At 43.6% G+C, this 17,490-nt stretch overlaps 1 protein-coding gene across 5 annotated transcripts in view; it reads right to left on the bottom strand.

The window, feature by feature from the left end:
• Positions 1-15,630, bottom strand: part of LOC114705793 (spermatid perinuclear RNA binding protein) — a 129,239-nt gene extending 113,609 nt beyond the window's left edge. For 3 of the 5 annotated variants that reach the window (XR_005091289.1, XM_037204473.1, XM_037204472.1), the window contains exon 1: positions 15,482-15,628. The gene's annotated coding sequence lies outside the window, so the exon portion shown is untranslated. Of the gene's footprint in view, positions 1-15,481 lie in introns of all 5 variants that reach the window. The other 2 variants (XM_037204474.1, XM_028887879.2) reach the window with 2 other exon arrangements.
• Between the last annotated feature and the right edge of the window lie 1,860 nt (positions 15,631-17,490).

Genomic DNA, 17,490 nt, shown 5'->3' with positions numbered 1-17,490 from the left:
AACCAAACTTTTCTTCTTTTACATAACATTGGGTGTCCTTGGATCTGGAGAGATGGCTCAGCAGTTAAGAGCACTGGCTGTTCCTCGTAGAGGACCAGAGTTCAATTCCCAGCACTCATTATATGGCAAATAACAACTGTCTGTAATTCCAGTTCCAGGGGACCTGACAACCTCTTCAGGCCTCCGCATTCCACATGCACCAGGCACACATAAGGTATGCATAAATACATGAAGGCAAAACATAAAATGAAATAAATTTCAAGAAAAGGAAAACAAACAAACAAAAAAAAAGCTGGCCTTCTGATAGCTGACATAAGCACTTGTTAAGCATGATACAGTTTTCACCTCACTGAAGGACTGCTCTACCGGGCAAACACCTCATCATCAGCTTGGTTAACACCACCTATCCTTTGAAGTCAATGTACAATTATCAGTGTAGACGTGAAGACATTTGTCAAGAATTTCTGAGAAAAGGGTAAGCTGCAGGAAACTGTAAAACTGTCACATAACACTTCAATACACAAGTAGGGAAGAGGACACCGTACAAGTGAAATTTTACTAGTTTATGCAATGTTGAGGTCTAAGCTAACAAAATTTAGGCTTCTGTCTCTAACATCTACATTCCAAACACAATTTATTATGTGCCAGATACTGAGTGGAGCCCTTTAAAAAGATCTTTATTCCTACTCTGCAGAGTTGTGAGATACAATACTCATTTTAAAAGATAAAAGATAGGACAAATTAAAAAAGGGGGAGGCAGGATGTGGTTGTGCAAGCCTTTAATCCCAGCACTAGGGAGGCAGAGGCAGGTAGATCTCTGTGAGTTCGAGGCCAGCCTGGGCTACAGAATGAGTTCCAGGACAGGCTCCAAAGCTATACAGAGAAACCCTGTCTCAAGAAAATAATAATAATAATAATATATTTGAGATAGGGTTTCTCTGTGTAGCTTTGACTGTCCTGGAACTTTGTAGACCAGGCCGTCCCAGAACTCAGAGATCCACCTGCCCCTGCTTCCTGAGTGCTGGGATTAAATGCATGTGCCACCACTGCCTGGCTGACATTCATCATTCTTTTTGTCTATTTGCTAATTTATTTAAGTAGGATATTTATTAGACAGTGTCTCACTGTGTATCCCTTGTTGGTCTACAACCTGCTACTTAGGTCATGCTAGTCGCCGCTGCCACCACCACCTGGCAAAAATTTTTTTTTTTTTTAATGTGAATGATGAATGTCACACAGCTATTGTCAAAATAAAAATTTTTTAACAAATCTGACCAACTTCAAACCTGTCTGTACTCTACGTTTTTTTCTAGTTCCAAAGAAAAATGAAACTTCTTCCTACATCAAATTAGAAAAATGGTGTATAATATTTGAGACAAATTGTAAGAGCATTTTAAAATTTTTTTTTTTTTTTTTTTTTTTTTTTGGTCTGGAGCTGAGGACCAAACCCAGGGCCTTTTGCTTGCTAGGCAAGCGCTCTACCACTGAGCTAAATCCCCAACCCCCATTTTAAATTTTTTAAATAAAAGGTTTAAAAGCAAAAAAAAAAAAAAAAAAATCCATTTATGGCAATACCTACTGCTTGGATATGAGCAAAAGACACAAAGTTACAGTAAAAATCTATACTACTTTGGTTAAATATCAATACACTTAAATGCATGACATCTGCCAGACTGCTACTGCTGTAGCTCATGTTGTTATGCTAGCAAAATCCTTTTTAAAAAACTTCAATCAGAGGTGGCTCTGTGGTTGAGAGCACTTGTTGCTCTTACAGAGGGTCCCAAATCCAATTCCACACACATGATGGTTCACAACCATCCATAACTCCAATTCTAGGGCTTTCAACTCCTTCTAACTTCTGAAGGCACCATGCATGCACATGGTATACAGATACATGTGACTGCAAGTGTCTGTGGAGGCACTACACAGTTATAGGCAGTTGTAAGCCATTCCACATAGGAGCTGGAGATGAGCTCGGGTCCTCTGGAAAAATAACAATCACTAGTAATTGCTGATCCATCTCTCTAGCTCGGGGACTCTTTTAAACAAATAATTGTTTGTGCTGGGCAGTGGTGAAGTACAACTTTAATACCAGCACTAAAAGAGACAGAAAGCAGGAGGATCTCTGAGTTCAAGGCCAGCCTGGTCTACAGAGCAACAGCCAAGGCTACACAGGGAAACCCATAGATGGATGGATGGATGGATGGATGGATGGATGGATGGATGGATGGATGGATGGATGGACGGACGGATAAAATGTTGTTTCTATTCTTCACAGGAACTAACTACAACTTTTTGAGGGCTGAGGGATGGCTCAGTTGGTAAAGCACCTACCTTTCAAAAGCAAAGCTCTGAGTTTCATCCCCAAAACTCAAAGGAAAAAATGCCAGGAATGCTGGCACTTGCTTGTCATCTGAGCACTACAGAGAGAACTAGGCAGATCACTAAGGTTAACTGGCCAGCCAGTCCTGCCTAATTGGTGAGCTTCAGGCCTATAAGGAAGGAAGGTGCTAGATCTCCTGAGGATGCTGCCTAAGGCTGTCTATCCTCTAGCCTAATGACATGTAAGTATGTTCTTAAAGTGGGAAACCAGTTTCAATATTTATAGTAAGTCTACTCAAGAAATCAGTTTATAAATTTAAATATGTTAAAGATTCACTAAGAAATAAATGGGGGGATGGAGAATGTTTTTTCTGGGGGAGGGGGTTCAAGTCAGGGTTTCTCTGTGTAGCTTTGGAGCCTGTCCTGGAACTTACTCTGTACCCAGGCTGGCCTTGAACTCACAGGGAATCCGCCTGCCTCTGCCTCCCCAAGCGCTAGGATTAAAGGCGTGCACCACAAGCGGCAGGGAGGATAGAGAATTTCTGCAAACAAACCTCAGAAGCTACACTGCAATTTTTATATTAATGTCTAGCTGTTTCCTATTTTGTTTTCCCTCTTGGTCAGAGGGGTTCATTGGGCAGATAGATCATTTTACTGAGACACTACTTAATCCCCCATACAAGGCATCTCCTCCATTTTTTGTGAAAAGATACAACTTTCTGAGGCAAATCCATATGAATTTGAACACCAGAATTAAATGAATAAGGAGTTACTGAAACTTAAGTTTTCTCCTCTGGGGAAACATTTAAAAATAAAGCTGGAGATGTACACAATGCATATCTGCTATCAGCATTATCACGACTGACTCCTCTATAAAGTTTTTTGCAAGTATAAAACATTCACCGGCCGGGCGGTGGTGGCGCACGCCTTTGATCCCAGCACTCGGGAGGCAGAGGCAGGCGGAGCTCTGTGAGTTCGAGGCCAGCCTGGTCTCCAAAGCAAGTTCCAGGAAAGGCGCAAAGCTACACATAGAAACCCTGTCTTGAAAAACCAAAAAAAAAAAAAAAAAAAAAAAAAAAAAAATTCACTATTAAGCAGCAAATGGAGAACTTTCTTTATTCCTTAAAAGCATCAAACATGGGGGCTGGAGAGATGGCTCAGAGGTTAAGAGCACTGGCTGTTCTTCCAGAGGTTCTGAGTTCAATTCCCAGCAACCACATGGTGGTTCACAACCATCTGTAATGAGATCTGATGCCCTCTTCTGGCCATGCAGACACAGCACTGTATACATAATAAATAAATAAATCTCAAAAAAGAAAAAAAAAGCATCAAACATTAGCAGCAAAGCACCTGAGGCGGGTAACTTCTAATATAAACTTGCAACAGTCACCTTTAATTTGCAAGATTTGTTTGTTGCTTGGTTTTCTTCCTTTTTTCTCCCTCTTTTTTTTTTAGGATCTCACTGAGTAGCCCTAGCTGACCTGGACATGCTAAGCAGACCAACCTGACCCTAAACTCACAGAGCTCCACCTGCCTCTGTCTCCCATGTTCTGGAATTACAAGCATGTGCCATCACCCCAAGTTTTGTGGGTTTTTTTTTAATTCTAATGATTTAAATTACTTAATTTTCTTTTGCCTCAATATGATAGAAATGTTTTCAATCTACATAAGATAAAGATTGCTTGGCCTTGTGAATACCATTATGTGTTCATTTTAAATATTTTTCAGGAAAAAACTTATTGCTATTCAACATTATTGGTGCTAGTGGTGTAATCATTAAAGGTTTTCTATCCGAATTTCTAACTTTCTCTCTTTTTTTTTTTTTTTTTTTTTTTTTTTTTTTTGGTAAGTAAAGGAAATAGATTCATTAAAGAAAGGTAAGTAACTCCTGGAAGTGGGAAAGGTTTCAAGGGAGGAATACTCCTTCTTGGGTGAACCAAAAGCCTGGATGGGTGGTGGCACACACCTCTAATACCAGCACTCAGGAGGCTAAAGATGGTTGGTCTACAGAGTGAGTTCCAGGACAGCCAGGGCTACACAGAGAAACCCTGTCTTGAAGAACAAAAACTGAAGCCTAATGGAAAGTAAACCTGGAGCACACTTAACTCAAAGTCAAGAAATCCACTGCTTATGTTAGTCACATCTCTCTTGGGAAAGGCCTCAGGAGGATCATAAATTCCAGGCCAGCCCAGGCTACTTAAGTGAAACCCCAGGAAAGAAGAAAAGGGAAAAAAGGGAAGGGAGAAGGAGGAACAGAGAAGTGCAAATCTACCTCTTGCTGCTTCCTACCACTAGCTTGGTATGTGATTCTGGAGTAGTATATTAACCTCTCTGGAACAAAGACAGCTTTAAAAGTTCTCACAAAGAAAAAGGCTTAGGAGAAATGAATCATTCGGTAGGCTCAAGGTCATTCTTTAAAGCAAGTGTTCACCTAATAAACTCAATGATGCCTTTTCTATTTAAAAGTGCATTAACTATAAATATAAGGTATCATTAGTAGCCTATAAATAAAGTGTATATATTAATCAACATTATTTTGCAAAAAATTCCCTTGTTCTTATGAACATTTCCTACTACAAAGCTCAAAAGTACAGAAGTCTAAAAGCATCTTATTCTGTTCTTGAATGCACTTAGAACAGAAGCTAAATCCTTCTGGAATGTTTTAAGTATAGGTTGTTATAGAAATGTTTTGACAACCAACACCCTAACTACCATTAATTAGGTTAGATGGCCAATCCTCTCCCAGTGTGACTCTATGTCTTAAGGGATTTTAAAAGGGGAGATGGCTCAGAACATAAAGGCACTGCCACCAAGCCTGAGTTCCTGAGTTCCATCCCCTACCTATACTCCTATGTCCTCTGGTCTCCACATGGTTAAGGGCACCCATACACATGGTCACATATATAAATGAGTAAATATAATTTAGCCTATCGTTCAAACCTCTTAATTTGAATAAGCATCACCTTCATTTTGACAAAGTAGTCAAGGTTACTAGTTGGGACTCTCATCATCTGACTTCAAAGAGGTAAGACAGACACTGCTTAGGTATGTACAGCCAGTGAAGCAGCAATAAAGGAAGAGTTCAGAGTTTTATCAAGCCACTGAGAATATATAAACTGCTTTTACAGTTTGGAGCAACTTACCAATACACAGTGAAACAAGTTGAGCCACTAACTGCTCAGATGATTTAGCACAGCCTCCAAAATCAATTAGCTAGACTTGGAGATTTACAAAAGGTAAAGGTTGGGAATCTTAAATTCAGTTGAGATGTCAATAAAGCACATAAGTGGAAAATAGCACGTTGGCAGTGGGCTACGGAAGTCCAGAGTTCCAAGATAAAGAAAAGTTAGGCATTTAAAACCATGAGATCAGGCTCAATGGATGATTAAGAGCACTCACTGGCTGCTCTTCCAGAAGACCCTTGTTCAATTCCAAAGCCTCGTCTGACCTCTGCAGGCTTCTGCACACATGTGATTCTAATACATACACTTAGGAACACACACAAGTCTTTAAATATTCTAAATATTTTTCAAAAGAGAAATCAGATAGGAGCACCAAAGGAGGGAAAAGCGGAGACCCCCATGAGGTGGTCCAACAGAAAAAGGTAGGAGCAATGAATCAGGATGGAGGAGGGGCTGAGAAAAGGTCAAAGAGTAGAGAAAAAAAAAAGCATGAAACAGAAAGTATTTCAAGGCAAGCAAAGCATCCACCATGCCAAATGCTGCTACTGGTTAAAATAAAACTTAAACTTGTGGAGCTGGAGAGACAGCTCAGCAGTTAAGCGTCCTTGCTACTCTTTTTTTTTTTTTTAGTTGCTAGAAAGTGCTACATATTTTATTTATTTTGTTTCTTTTGTTTGGTTGGTTGGTTTTTTTTTGTTTTTTTGGGGTTTTTTTTGAGAGCATGCTACTCTTCCAGAGGCCCTGAGTGTGCTTCTCAGGCCTTAACTTACATTGTACTTAATTTTCCCTTTGAAAAATAAACATGATAGGGCTGGAGAGATGGCTCAGCAGTTAAGAGCACTGGATACTCTTCTAGAGGTTCTGAGTTCAATTCCTAGCAACCACAAGGTGGCTCACAACCATCTGTAATGAGATCTGGCACCCTCTTCTGGCCCGCAGGCATACATGCAGACAGAACACCATATATATAATAAATAAATAAATCTTAAAAAAAAAAGTTTGATCGCAGTCCTGGGGGAGGACTTGTCCTGGAGGAGGTGGGAATGGGGGTAGGCTGGAGGTAAGGGGAGGGGATGGGAGGGGGGGAGAATAAGGGAACCCATATGTAGAACTGAATGGTATTGTAAAATTTTATATATACATATATATATATATATATATATATATATATATATATATATATAAACTGAAAAAAAAAGTCGAGTTTACACTTCATTAAAAAAACAAACAAACAAACATGATAGCCAGGCATAGTGGTGCACACCTTTTATCCCAGCACTTGGGAAACAAAGGCAGGAAGATCTTCGTGAGTTCAAGGCCAGCCTGTTTACATAGTGAATTTCAGGACAGTCAGAAGATCTTCATGGCAAGATCCTGTCCTTAACAAAACAACAAAATAAAATATTTTATGATTCATAATTTTTTTTATTTTTAGATTTTTTTATTTTATGTGCCAGAGTGTTTTGCCTACATGTATATATGTTCCATATATGTGTGCCCAGTGCCTTCAGAATTCACAAAAGGACACTGGATGCCCCTGGGACTGCCCCTACATGTATATATGTTCCATATTATGTGTGCCCAGTGCCTTCAGAATTCACAAAAGGACACTGGATGCCCCTGGGACTGGAGTTACACAGATGGTTGTGAACCACCACGTGGGTGCTAGGAACCAAACTTGGATCCTCACCCTGCAACTTCTCTTAACCAATGAGCTTTCTCTCCATCACAACAATTTTCTTATTTTTTCATCTCCATTCTAGTTGTAAACTAGAAGATGTATTCCAATTTTAAACATAAAATCTGTAACAAATATAGCTGATTCTAAATAACTCCATAGTTATCTAAAAGCTAGTGGATAAAACACCATTTTAAAGACCTCACTATTAATTAATCCATGATATCTACTGGTCCATGCTAACCTTGGCATCCTAAGTTTATCCACAGCTCAAAAAACAACTGACAATGTACACACCAAGGGTCTATGTTTATTCTTCCCTGGCTTGCTAACATACATAAAAATTACACCATCTTTCCTTCTAGTTCACTAGCTTTGCTAACTAAAACTTAGTTATGAGAGTTGTTGTAAAGCTACCCAATATCTAAAACCTCATTAGGCTAAAATGTAGACTAAGCTGCACAAAAGTCAATATGTCAGTGCAATAACTGATGAGTTTTAAATCCTTCTAACTACAAACACATCTTTGAATGAACTCTCTAGTGGGGAATGGTAGCACACACTGGTCTGTAATGACAGCTTCTTGGGAAGCTGAAGTAGAGAATCCAAGTTCAAAGCCAGCTAGTCTATAAGCAACAAAACCCTGTTTCAAAAACAAAATCAAAAACTAGATGTGGTAGTTCATTCCTGTAATGCTAACAACTCAGGAGAGGCTGAGACAGGATAATTCAAGGTCATCCTGAGCTACACCGTGACCTCCAGGTCAGCTGGGGCTACGGAGTGAGACCTTGACTCACCACCAAAAAAAAAAAAAAAAAAAGGCATGGCCAGGGAGACTGTTCAGCAGGTAAAGGCCCTTGCCTCCAGATGACCTGAGAGCCCCAGACCCCCACATGGGAGGAGAGAAAAGACTTCCACAACTTGTCCTCTGACTTCTACACACACACACACACACACACACACACACACACACACACACACACACTCTGTGGTATAAGCACACACCACAAACACACAAAATGTAGTAACTTTTTAAAAAATGACTACCTCAAGGCGGGCGGCGGTGGTGGCACACGCCTTTAATCCCAGCACTCGGGAGGCAGAGCCAGGTGGATCTCTGTGAGTTCGAGACCAGCCTGGACTACCAAGTGAGTTCCAGGAAAAGGCGCAAAGCTACACAGAGAAACCCTGTCTCGAAAAAAAAAAAAAAAAAAAAGAGACTACCTCCATCTTATCTTTCAGAAACAAACCACTTACTGTAAGGTTACAGCCTAACTATACTAAAATATACTTTTTTTCAGTGAGGTAACTAAACATAACCAAAGTCACAGGCTATAATTCTGTTAGGTTGGTTAGTTGATTGGTTCATTAGTTTGTTGTTTTTGGTTTTTCGAGTCTGGGTTTCTCTGTGTAGTCCTGGCTGTCCTGGAACTTACTCTATAGACCAGGCTGGCCTTGAACTCAGAGATCCCCGTGCCTCTGTCTCCCAAGTGCTGGGATTAAAGTTGCTCACCACCACCACTGGCAAATTCTCACTTTTCAAATGGAAATGAACCATAAAGTCACATCATACAACACTGTGAATTTATTACTAATCTATTCAACCATACCCTTTCAAGTCATACTAAAGTTAACTTGAGAAAGCAGGTGTTTTATATTGTGTCATGTTAAAAAAAAGAACCTGAACATCAAATAAATAAGATTTAGAGCTTCTTCCTTCATGCAGCCACACATGTAAAAAAAAAAAAAAAAAAAAAAAAAAAAGTATTTTGCAAGGCAGGTATTGCACTTCCTAAATACAAGGTACCTAAAGGACTTGTAAGACAATAAATAATTCAAATTAGGGATGAAAGTGACCGGTCAGATCACTCACTATTCACTATTCAATGTAAGAGTCACTATTCAATGTAAGAGTCACTATTCAATGTAAAACTAAAAGCTAGATTAAAGAGTAACAGGATTCAGTCATAAACCATTTAATGGTTATATCACCATTAATCTGACCTTATTAATCTGTTTCAAGTGATATATAAATTAAATTTATACCTGTAAATAGTTTCCTAAAATTAGAGCATAAAGCTACTCATAGCTACCTGTCAGAAAGTTTTTCAATAGCTAAAATAATTTTGAAAAGCCAAATAAAAACAGAAGAGCAGTAAAATAGGTAACAAGTCCCAAACATGTCACATCTACTAGGCAGATCAGAAGGTACAGTAAGACTACTATCAAAGACAAGCGTTGCCACAGTCATGGCAAATTAATGTCTAATAAAGCAATTTGCTATTTACATGTTTGCAATGTTGATCCTGAGTACCATCTGGAGGTTCCTTATAACAAATAAACCAAGGACAATACTGAAAACGCCTTTAAATTTTTACAAATTGCTCCCCTTCAAGCAGAGTATACATTGTCCATCAATGAAGCTGAAGCTTCTACACACACACACACACACACACACACACACACACACACACTGTGGTATAAGCACACACCACAAACACACAAAATGTAGTAACTTTTTAAAAAATTGTCATGAAGACAATTCATACATTGTCTCATGGAGAGACAGCTCAGCAGGTAAGATCACACACATACCACTCTGCAGATGACCCAAGTTCAGTTGCCAGCACTCAGTCACAACTAATTCCAGCTCCAGTGGATCCAGTGCCCTCCTCTGGACTTTACAGGCAACTGCACTTATATGCACAAACCTTACACTCAGACACACACACACACACACACAATTAAAAAAATAAAGAAAAATATTTTTAATTTATTTTTTACGTGCATTGGTGTTTTGCCTGCATGTATATGTCTGTGTGAGGATGTTAGCTACCTGAAACTGGAGTTACAGACAGTTGTGAGCTGCCATGTGGGTGCTGGGAAATGAATCTGGTCCTCTGGAAGAGCTAGTGATCTTAACTGCAAAGCCATCTCTCCAGCACCAGAAAAGAAATTTTTTTTAAAAAAAATAAAAGGCTCTGAAGTTCGGCATGGTAGTGCATATCTTTGATCCCAGAACTCAGGAGGCAGAGGCAGGTAGATCTCTGAGTTTGAGGCCAGCTTGGTCTACGGAGCAAGTCCCAAGACAGCCAGAGTTATACAGAGAAAGTGTCTCAAAAAAGAAAAATCTCGCTGGGCAGTGGTGGCACACGAATTTAATCCCAGCACTTGGGAGGCCAAGTCAGGCGGATCTCTGTGAGTCTACAGAGTGAGATCCAGGATAGGCACCAAAACTACACAAAGAAACCCTGTCTCGAAGAAAAAAAAAGAAAGGAAAACCTCAATAAATCAGAATAAGAAAGCTTTATGGTACTTGCAGAAGCAATAGTTCTGTTTTTCTGTTCTGAACACTGAGAATCAATTTTCTGCAAAAAAGATATGAAAACATATATGTATTACTCATGATTTAAGAAGTACTGCTTCGCTAGGTGGTGGTGGTGGTGGTGGTGGTGGTGGCGGCGGCGGCGGCGGCAGCGGCAGCGGCAGCGGCAGCGGCGGCAGTGGCACACACCTTTAATCCCAGCACTCAGGAGACAGAAGCAGGTGGATCTCTGTGAGTTCAAGGCCAGCCTGGGCTACAGAGTGAGTTCCAGGAAAGACACAAAGCTACACTGAGAAACTCTGTCTCGAAAAACACACACACACACACACACACACACACACACACACACACACAAAGAAAAGAAAAGAAAAGAAAAGAAAAGAAAAGAAAGAAAGAAAGAAAGAAAGAAAGAAAGAAAAGAAAAAGAAGTACTGCTTCTAGAAATCATGTTTAGAAATAATCTTGGGCTTACACTATAACTCAATGTCTGTACAAGCTTCAGCTATATGACAGAATTCAAATATATATCAAATTCAGTATATTCAATTGCAGAGGTAATGGAAGAAAGCACACAGTAAAACAAGACAACAATGAATCAGAGACATCTCGGATATGCACACAATTCTCATCTCCAAGTTCCTTACAACAAACTTATCTAATAGCAAAATATCCCTACCCTCTCTCCTCTCCTCTCCTTTTCTCTCCCCCCACTCCTCCTCCTTCTTCCTCTCTCTCTCCTCTCTCTCCTCTCTCTCCTCTGTGTGTCTTCTCTCTCTCTCTCTCTCTCTCTCTCTCTCTCTCTCTCTCTCTCTCTCGGGTCTCTCTACATAGCTCTGGCTGCCCTAATATTTGACCAATCTAAAAACCACAAAGGTAAAAGGAATAAAGGAACCTATCTCCATATTAACAAAAGTCTAGTCTTCCCAAGAGATTTAAACTTATGACATGTGCCTTATATCCCAGTACTCAGGAAACAAAGGCAGGTGGATCGCTGTGAGATTGAGGCCAGCCAGGTATATATATATTAGGTTCAAAGACAGCCAGGGCTACATAGTGAGCCTTAGAGAAAAACAAACAAAAAGGACAAACTTGTTGCATATAAACAACTCAACACTCTTGGAAGATAAGGAGTCAAGTTTCTGGAAGAAAAATGAGCACAAAGAGATTAAGTGTCTTGTTCAGCCAGTCATCGGTGAAGATAAAACCAGAATTCAATTATTTAGCCTGCAAAGTCTAAATAACTTACCTTTCTTTAAAGTACCTACAAATTATCACAAGCTGTAGAATTTCACCCAATAAAATGTTTCATCAAAATACTATTTCAGAATTATTTTGAGCAAGGAAATATTGCTCGCCCAAAAACTAATAAAATGAACAGGATGGACTTAAAACTTATTCATATGGTGTAGGTGTGCTGGCTCATGTCTGTAAGCCAGCAGGCAGGAAGTTGTTTCTTGCGTTTGAAGCCAGCCTAGGTGACACAGAGATTTCTATGGGTATCTTAGGCTACAAACAGAGTAAGTCACTATCTCCATAAAGGGGAGGGGACTAAAGGAAAGAGTAGTGACCATATTATGAGATAATTTTCAAAGGTTACTCTAGTCATCTCATATCCTGCTGTTCAAATTCCCTGCCAAGAAGCAATAGGGACACATATGCTCCTTATAATTATATTCTATACATACATCAAATCCCAGCAAACACTAGGCAATGGAAACGCACATTTTTAATCCCAGGCCAGCCTGGTCTACAGAGTGAGATCCAGGACAGGCACCAAAACTACACAGAGAAAGGGGGGGGGGGGGGGGGTGTTTGCGCATGACAGGACTCAACAACCTCTGAGAGTTTCGATCAAAAGTATACTAAAATACATTTCCCTCCAAAAATAAAATCCTTTAACAATGTCTTCTGAATATCATTTACTTCCTGCATAAACAATGCAAATCTGGATTTTAAAAATGATTAACTTTTTAACTACCTATAGTTAAAATTCAAGCTACTTAAAAATTGGTGCTCTACTCCTCTCTTGCTATATCTAGGCAAGATTCTGAGTCCCACTTAAAACTGGTTACTTCAAAGTACAATGCCTACATGAAGATACTTCCCAAGTTGACAAATGAAAACCAATCAATCCAGGAAGTCCCCAAGTATCCAAAGCAGACCTTTTCTCTGAAATCATAACAGTACCATACTACATACTATATGAAGTACATGGAGTAGTAATTCAAGTTACTTCTATAACAAGATGAAATCTGCTTTTTAGCAAAATCTGACAAGACAGAAATTTCAGCTGTCAAGAGAATTCATTTTCCATGATTCTAGGAAACAGTGCTTACTATAAAACAGTCTCAAAGCAGTTTGCTTAATTCTTCCAAATCTCTCTCTCTCTCTCTCTCTCTCTCTCTCTCTCTCTCTCTCTCTCTCTCTCTCTCTCTCACACACACACACACACACACACACACACACACACACACACACACACACACACAGAGCTACAGAACACTAAAGGAGACAAGACACTGAAATGTCTGTGCTCAAACTCCTAAAGGTTAGTTCCCATATATCTGGCAGTCTGATGATGGCCTTTATGTCCACCCAACTCTAGAGGTATCTTCTAGATATATACCATCAAAGCAAGCCAAAATACCAAAGAACCTAAAGTCTACTTTACTCGGGGGAAAAAAGCTGACAATCCAACATCAGTTATTAACATTTTAAAGGTTAGAATCCAAAGACTCCATTTCTGCCACTTTTAGAAGCTAGATGTACATTTTTGTCAGCCTGTAGTATGGGACTCAGGTGTTACATCATCCAATACCTGAATACTATCCCATTAACCAGGAAGCATCAACGTATCCCTTCCTCTCTCAGTGCTCTTGATGCTACTGACCTCTGGGATCTGCTCTCTTGCAGCTCCACAAAGATATCTGCCATGCATCTGCTGCTATCCCATTTACTTTACCTCATGATGCTATATAGCTGTTTGTCTACTCATCAGTCAACAAAGCCAATCAAATACACACCACATACATCCCAAATGGACAGCAGGCATTCAGTTCTCCCTTAGTCCTTCCCATTCACTGTTCTGGAACTAAAAATCAGGTTTCATTATCTCTTTGATCCTAAAAGAATGAACTGTAAGATATGGCACACAATTGAATGTCCTCTATTTTCTGTTAATATCAGTCTAGGATCCACATCCTCTGTCCATTGTCACAAATGTCTAGTCCCTCTAAGCCTCAAAGTAATCCTTTCTAGTTTTTTTTCCTTCTACTCAACTTCTGCACTCTACCTTTTATTATCTCAGTGACCTAATAATTTTGGATCCTCTAATGTCTTAAAACTGTAAATATTCCAAGCTTTCCTCACACTTCTACACCTGAAATCTTCCAAACTCTTAGGTAACCTACTTCTGAACGCTCTCCAACAGTCATTTCCTGCCCTAAACACGAGTATCCGACTTCCCTCACCACATCAACCCCATACAGCTGTCCCTTTCTATGTCAGACATGCATCCAGACATCCCTACCAGGCCCTTCCTTCAGTATACGTTCTACTACAAAATACCCTTTCTCCCGCCGTTCTTCTCACTATCCCCTGCCTACTTCTCCCTCTACATCGCACTCCAGACCTATGCCACCTTCTACTGATTTCCCTCAAACACACCCCCTTCCATCTTCCTCCTCCTCCCCAACTTCTCTCCATACCTCCTGCCCTGGGAATATTTCCTTCCATATGTCCCTACACCTCACCTACAACTCCATAAACACCCCCCCTTCCCTTCTGCCCCACACACCTGTCCCTTTCCACGGTGCCAACCTCAAGGTTCCTCTTCTGCTGTTGCCTACCAGTGTTTCTCACACAAACACCCTCCATTTCACTTCTGCTACTACACACACCTCCTGCCTGGACACCTCTTTCCACCCAATCACCTAACCATTTCTCTCCGAAGCCCCTCAACTCAGTCCCTGTGCCAACCACCCCTCCCCCCATTAGCCTCCACCTCCTCTCCCATGAGTACAGGACAAACATCTGCCTTTCTCCTCTAGCTTGTCAATCCCTTCCGTCTCCCTCCATTCCTCTGGGCCAGACACCCATCAAGGGACTCATCTGGGCGCGCGCACACACGCGCGCGCGCACACACACACACACCCTCCTACCTGAACATTCTCAATTTCATCCGCCACTTGAGAGAACCCCCTCCCCAGACACCCCTTGCCCGCCACACTCCCCGCTACGGACCCCTCCTCCGCCATTTCCCTTCAGGCGGTCCGGTGGCCTTCCCACTCTCCGCCCGGTTCCCTGCCCCTTACATGCAGCCCTAACCGGGGCATCTGCTCCTTCCATTTCAGCCTAGAGGTGCCCATCTTCTCCCTCCCTCCACCATCTCACTTGCCCCTGCCCGCCCCAAATCCCCCTTCACACACGTCTGAACCCCAAAACGGAACGTCCTCCTTTCCTCTCAAGTCCAACCTAGGCCCCCACGGGCCCCCAGGCCTGCCCTTGAGGCCCTGGTCACCGTGGGGCCGGGTCCCTCAACCCTCCCTTCTCCCTAAATCTGCCCACACCCTGTGCCCGCCCCCCGAGCCTCTCCCCGATTCCTGCCCGCAACGTCCTCCAGCACCTGCCCTGCGCCCAGAGCCCTCCCACCTTCCCCGAGCTCGCGCCCCGCACGCTGCCCACGCCCTCGGGAGACTCGGGGCCGGGACTCGCGACCCCGACCCCGAAAGCAAGGAGACGGCCGCAGTCCTGACACGGACCGGCCAGGCACCGCAGCGGCGGCCACAATGCCCAAGCCGCGGGGCCAGGATTGCGCCGCGCTCCTCGCCTCGGCAGCCGCCGCCGCCGCTGCTAAGGACGCACAACAAACAATGCGGGGCCCGGGCCGGCTCCGCCAACCGCCTCAACCGCCGCCTCAACCGCCGCCCGCCCGGGATGGCCCGCCGCGCAGGCGCCGGCCCCGCCGCAGCCTACCCGCGCCGCCGCGCTCCGCCCGCGTCCGCTCCCCGCTCCCGCTCCGCCGCCGCCGCCACCTCGTCCGCCCGCGTCTCCGGCTCCTCAGCACAGCGGCGGCGGCTGCGGCGGCTGCTGCCCTGGTGGCGCTCGCGGATCCGAGATCGGCTTCGGCGGCGACCGCGGCGGCGGCGGCGGCGACCACGTGACGACGCCGAGCACGCCCATTGGCCGAGCTGGGGGAGGGCCCGCGGCTGCTGGGGAACGGAAAGCCCGCCCCCTCGCCCTCCGCGCGCCCCCCTGCACGCGCGCTCTGCCGCACCTGAGAGCTCCGGCCAGCGCCCGCCGCCGCCGCGCCGCCGCCGCCGCCGCCTGCGCCAACTGCGCACCTGGGAGCGCGCAGGGCGCTCCGACCCGCGGCCGCCGCCTGCACCTGCGAGACCGCTTACGTAAACTGCGTCCCGCCCACCTCGCGGCGCCTGGTTCGGGCGGCGGCCGCACCTGAGCCCCGCTGCGCCCGCAACGTAAGCGCTGCTGAGCGGAGGCCAGCTGCTGGAAAGAGGGAAAGGCGCGGAAACTTCGTAACTGCGGAATCTGAGAGCAGCTCCCGGCCGCAATAACGAGCCGGTCTTCCCAGGCTCCACGCCCGGGTGCGGGACGCTTCCCCAGCCTCAGCCTCTACGCAAACGGAGTAAGCGCCGCAATGCCTTCCCGGGTGGAGGAGGGGCAGGCTGTACCCTGGCTGGGTATAAGACTCGAATCCGTCCTAGGCTCCTCTCCCACTTGGCGGTTGTGTGACCTTGGCCAAGTTACAGAACCGCTCTGAGCCTCAGTTTCCACTTCCCAGAAACTAAAACAATAATTCCGATTTAAGAGCCGTTGAGCAGATGACATAAAACAATAGATATGAATTTAACTGGCACATAGCAAGCACGGAACAGAAATCAAAATCGCCTCTCCTCTATCCTTAACGGCCTGGGAAATGTTTTCCCTCCTTAGGGTTATGACAGACTAGCTGAAAACCTACCCACTTTGTTCCAGCAGTGGTACTGGATACAACTATTGGCTGGCATCTTCTTGGTGGCTAGCATTCTGCCAGCCAGATCAGACCTACTATGTATGTGCTGCGTGCTCTGTACTGTGCAGGGAGCTAGAATGCCCTGGAGAATGAGCCAAGGTCTTTAGCCTAAAGAAAATTCCTGACAAAGAACCTGACCACTTAATGCAAGAAGGCAGCAGGAGACTAACCTCCCACACCAGTCAGTCCCCCTGATGGTACTCTTCTCATCTTGTTACACAAATATTAACAGCTCTGGACTGGTAATGATACTCAGTGATAGGACTTGTTTGCCTGGAACGGACAGGATCCAGGGTTGCATCCACAACACCGTCCAAAAATATAACCGCTGTGCTTCATTCACAGAACAATGTGTCAATACTTAGTTGAAAAGCTTTAGCAGTATGGCCTTCAACTTCAGGGCATACACACTTACTTCCCTTTGCCCCTCCTTCGGGCCAACTTGATCCTTAGGTAACTACAAAACTGTCTTTTCCAGAGTATGCGCGGGTCTGTAACAACCTCTGAGCTTCCTTAAGTCCGTGCGAGGCCACAGACCACTATGTCTGATTGGCCTTCTGGAAGGCAGGTTGTTCAGTCAGCTCAAAACATACTCCCTCTGGAGCTCCTTGGCTGCCCAGCTTGCACATCACCCTGTTCAACAATGCATTGTAATGTCACTGAACTAGAGTCTTCCCTGGATCGTAAGCACCTTGAGGAAAGTTCATTCCTCTGTCTGAGTGAGTTGGGGAAGAGCACGTGCACAGAGGATGAGCTCATTAAAGCTGGGTTTTGCAGTATAAAAGGAAGTCTGCCAAGGGAGAAGAAATGCTGCAGTGTAAAGATCCAGGTTCACTGCACACTAGCTGTGTGACCTTGGCAAATCTAGGTCTTAGTGCTCTCCTCTGTCAAATCACACATAATTCTGCATACCTCGGAACACTGTTACAAAGAGTCAATGAGACTACATTTA

The sequence above is a fragment of the Peromyscus leucopus genome, chromosome 4, assembly GCF_004664715.2.
Source record: "Peromyscus leucopus breed LL Stock chromosome 4, UCI_PerLeu_2.1, whole genome shotgun sequence".
Lineage (NCBI taxonomy): Eukaryota > Metazoa > Chordata > Mammalia > Rodentia > Cricetidae > Peromyscus > Peromyscus leucopus.
Note: the sequence above shows the minus strand (reverse complement) of the source record. Positions and strands in the feature narration are given on the sequence as shown.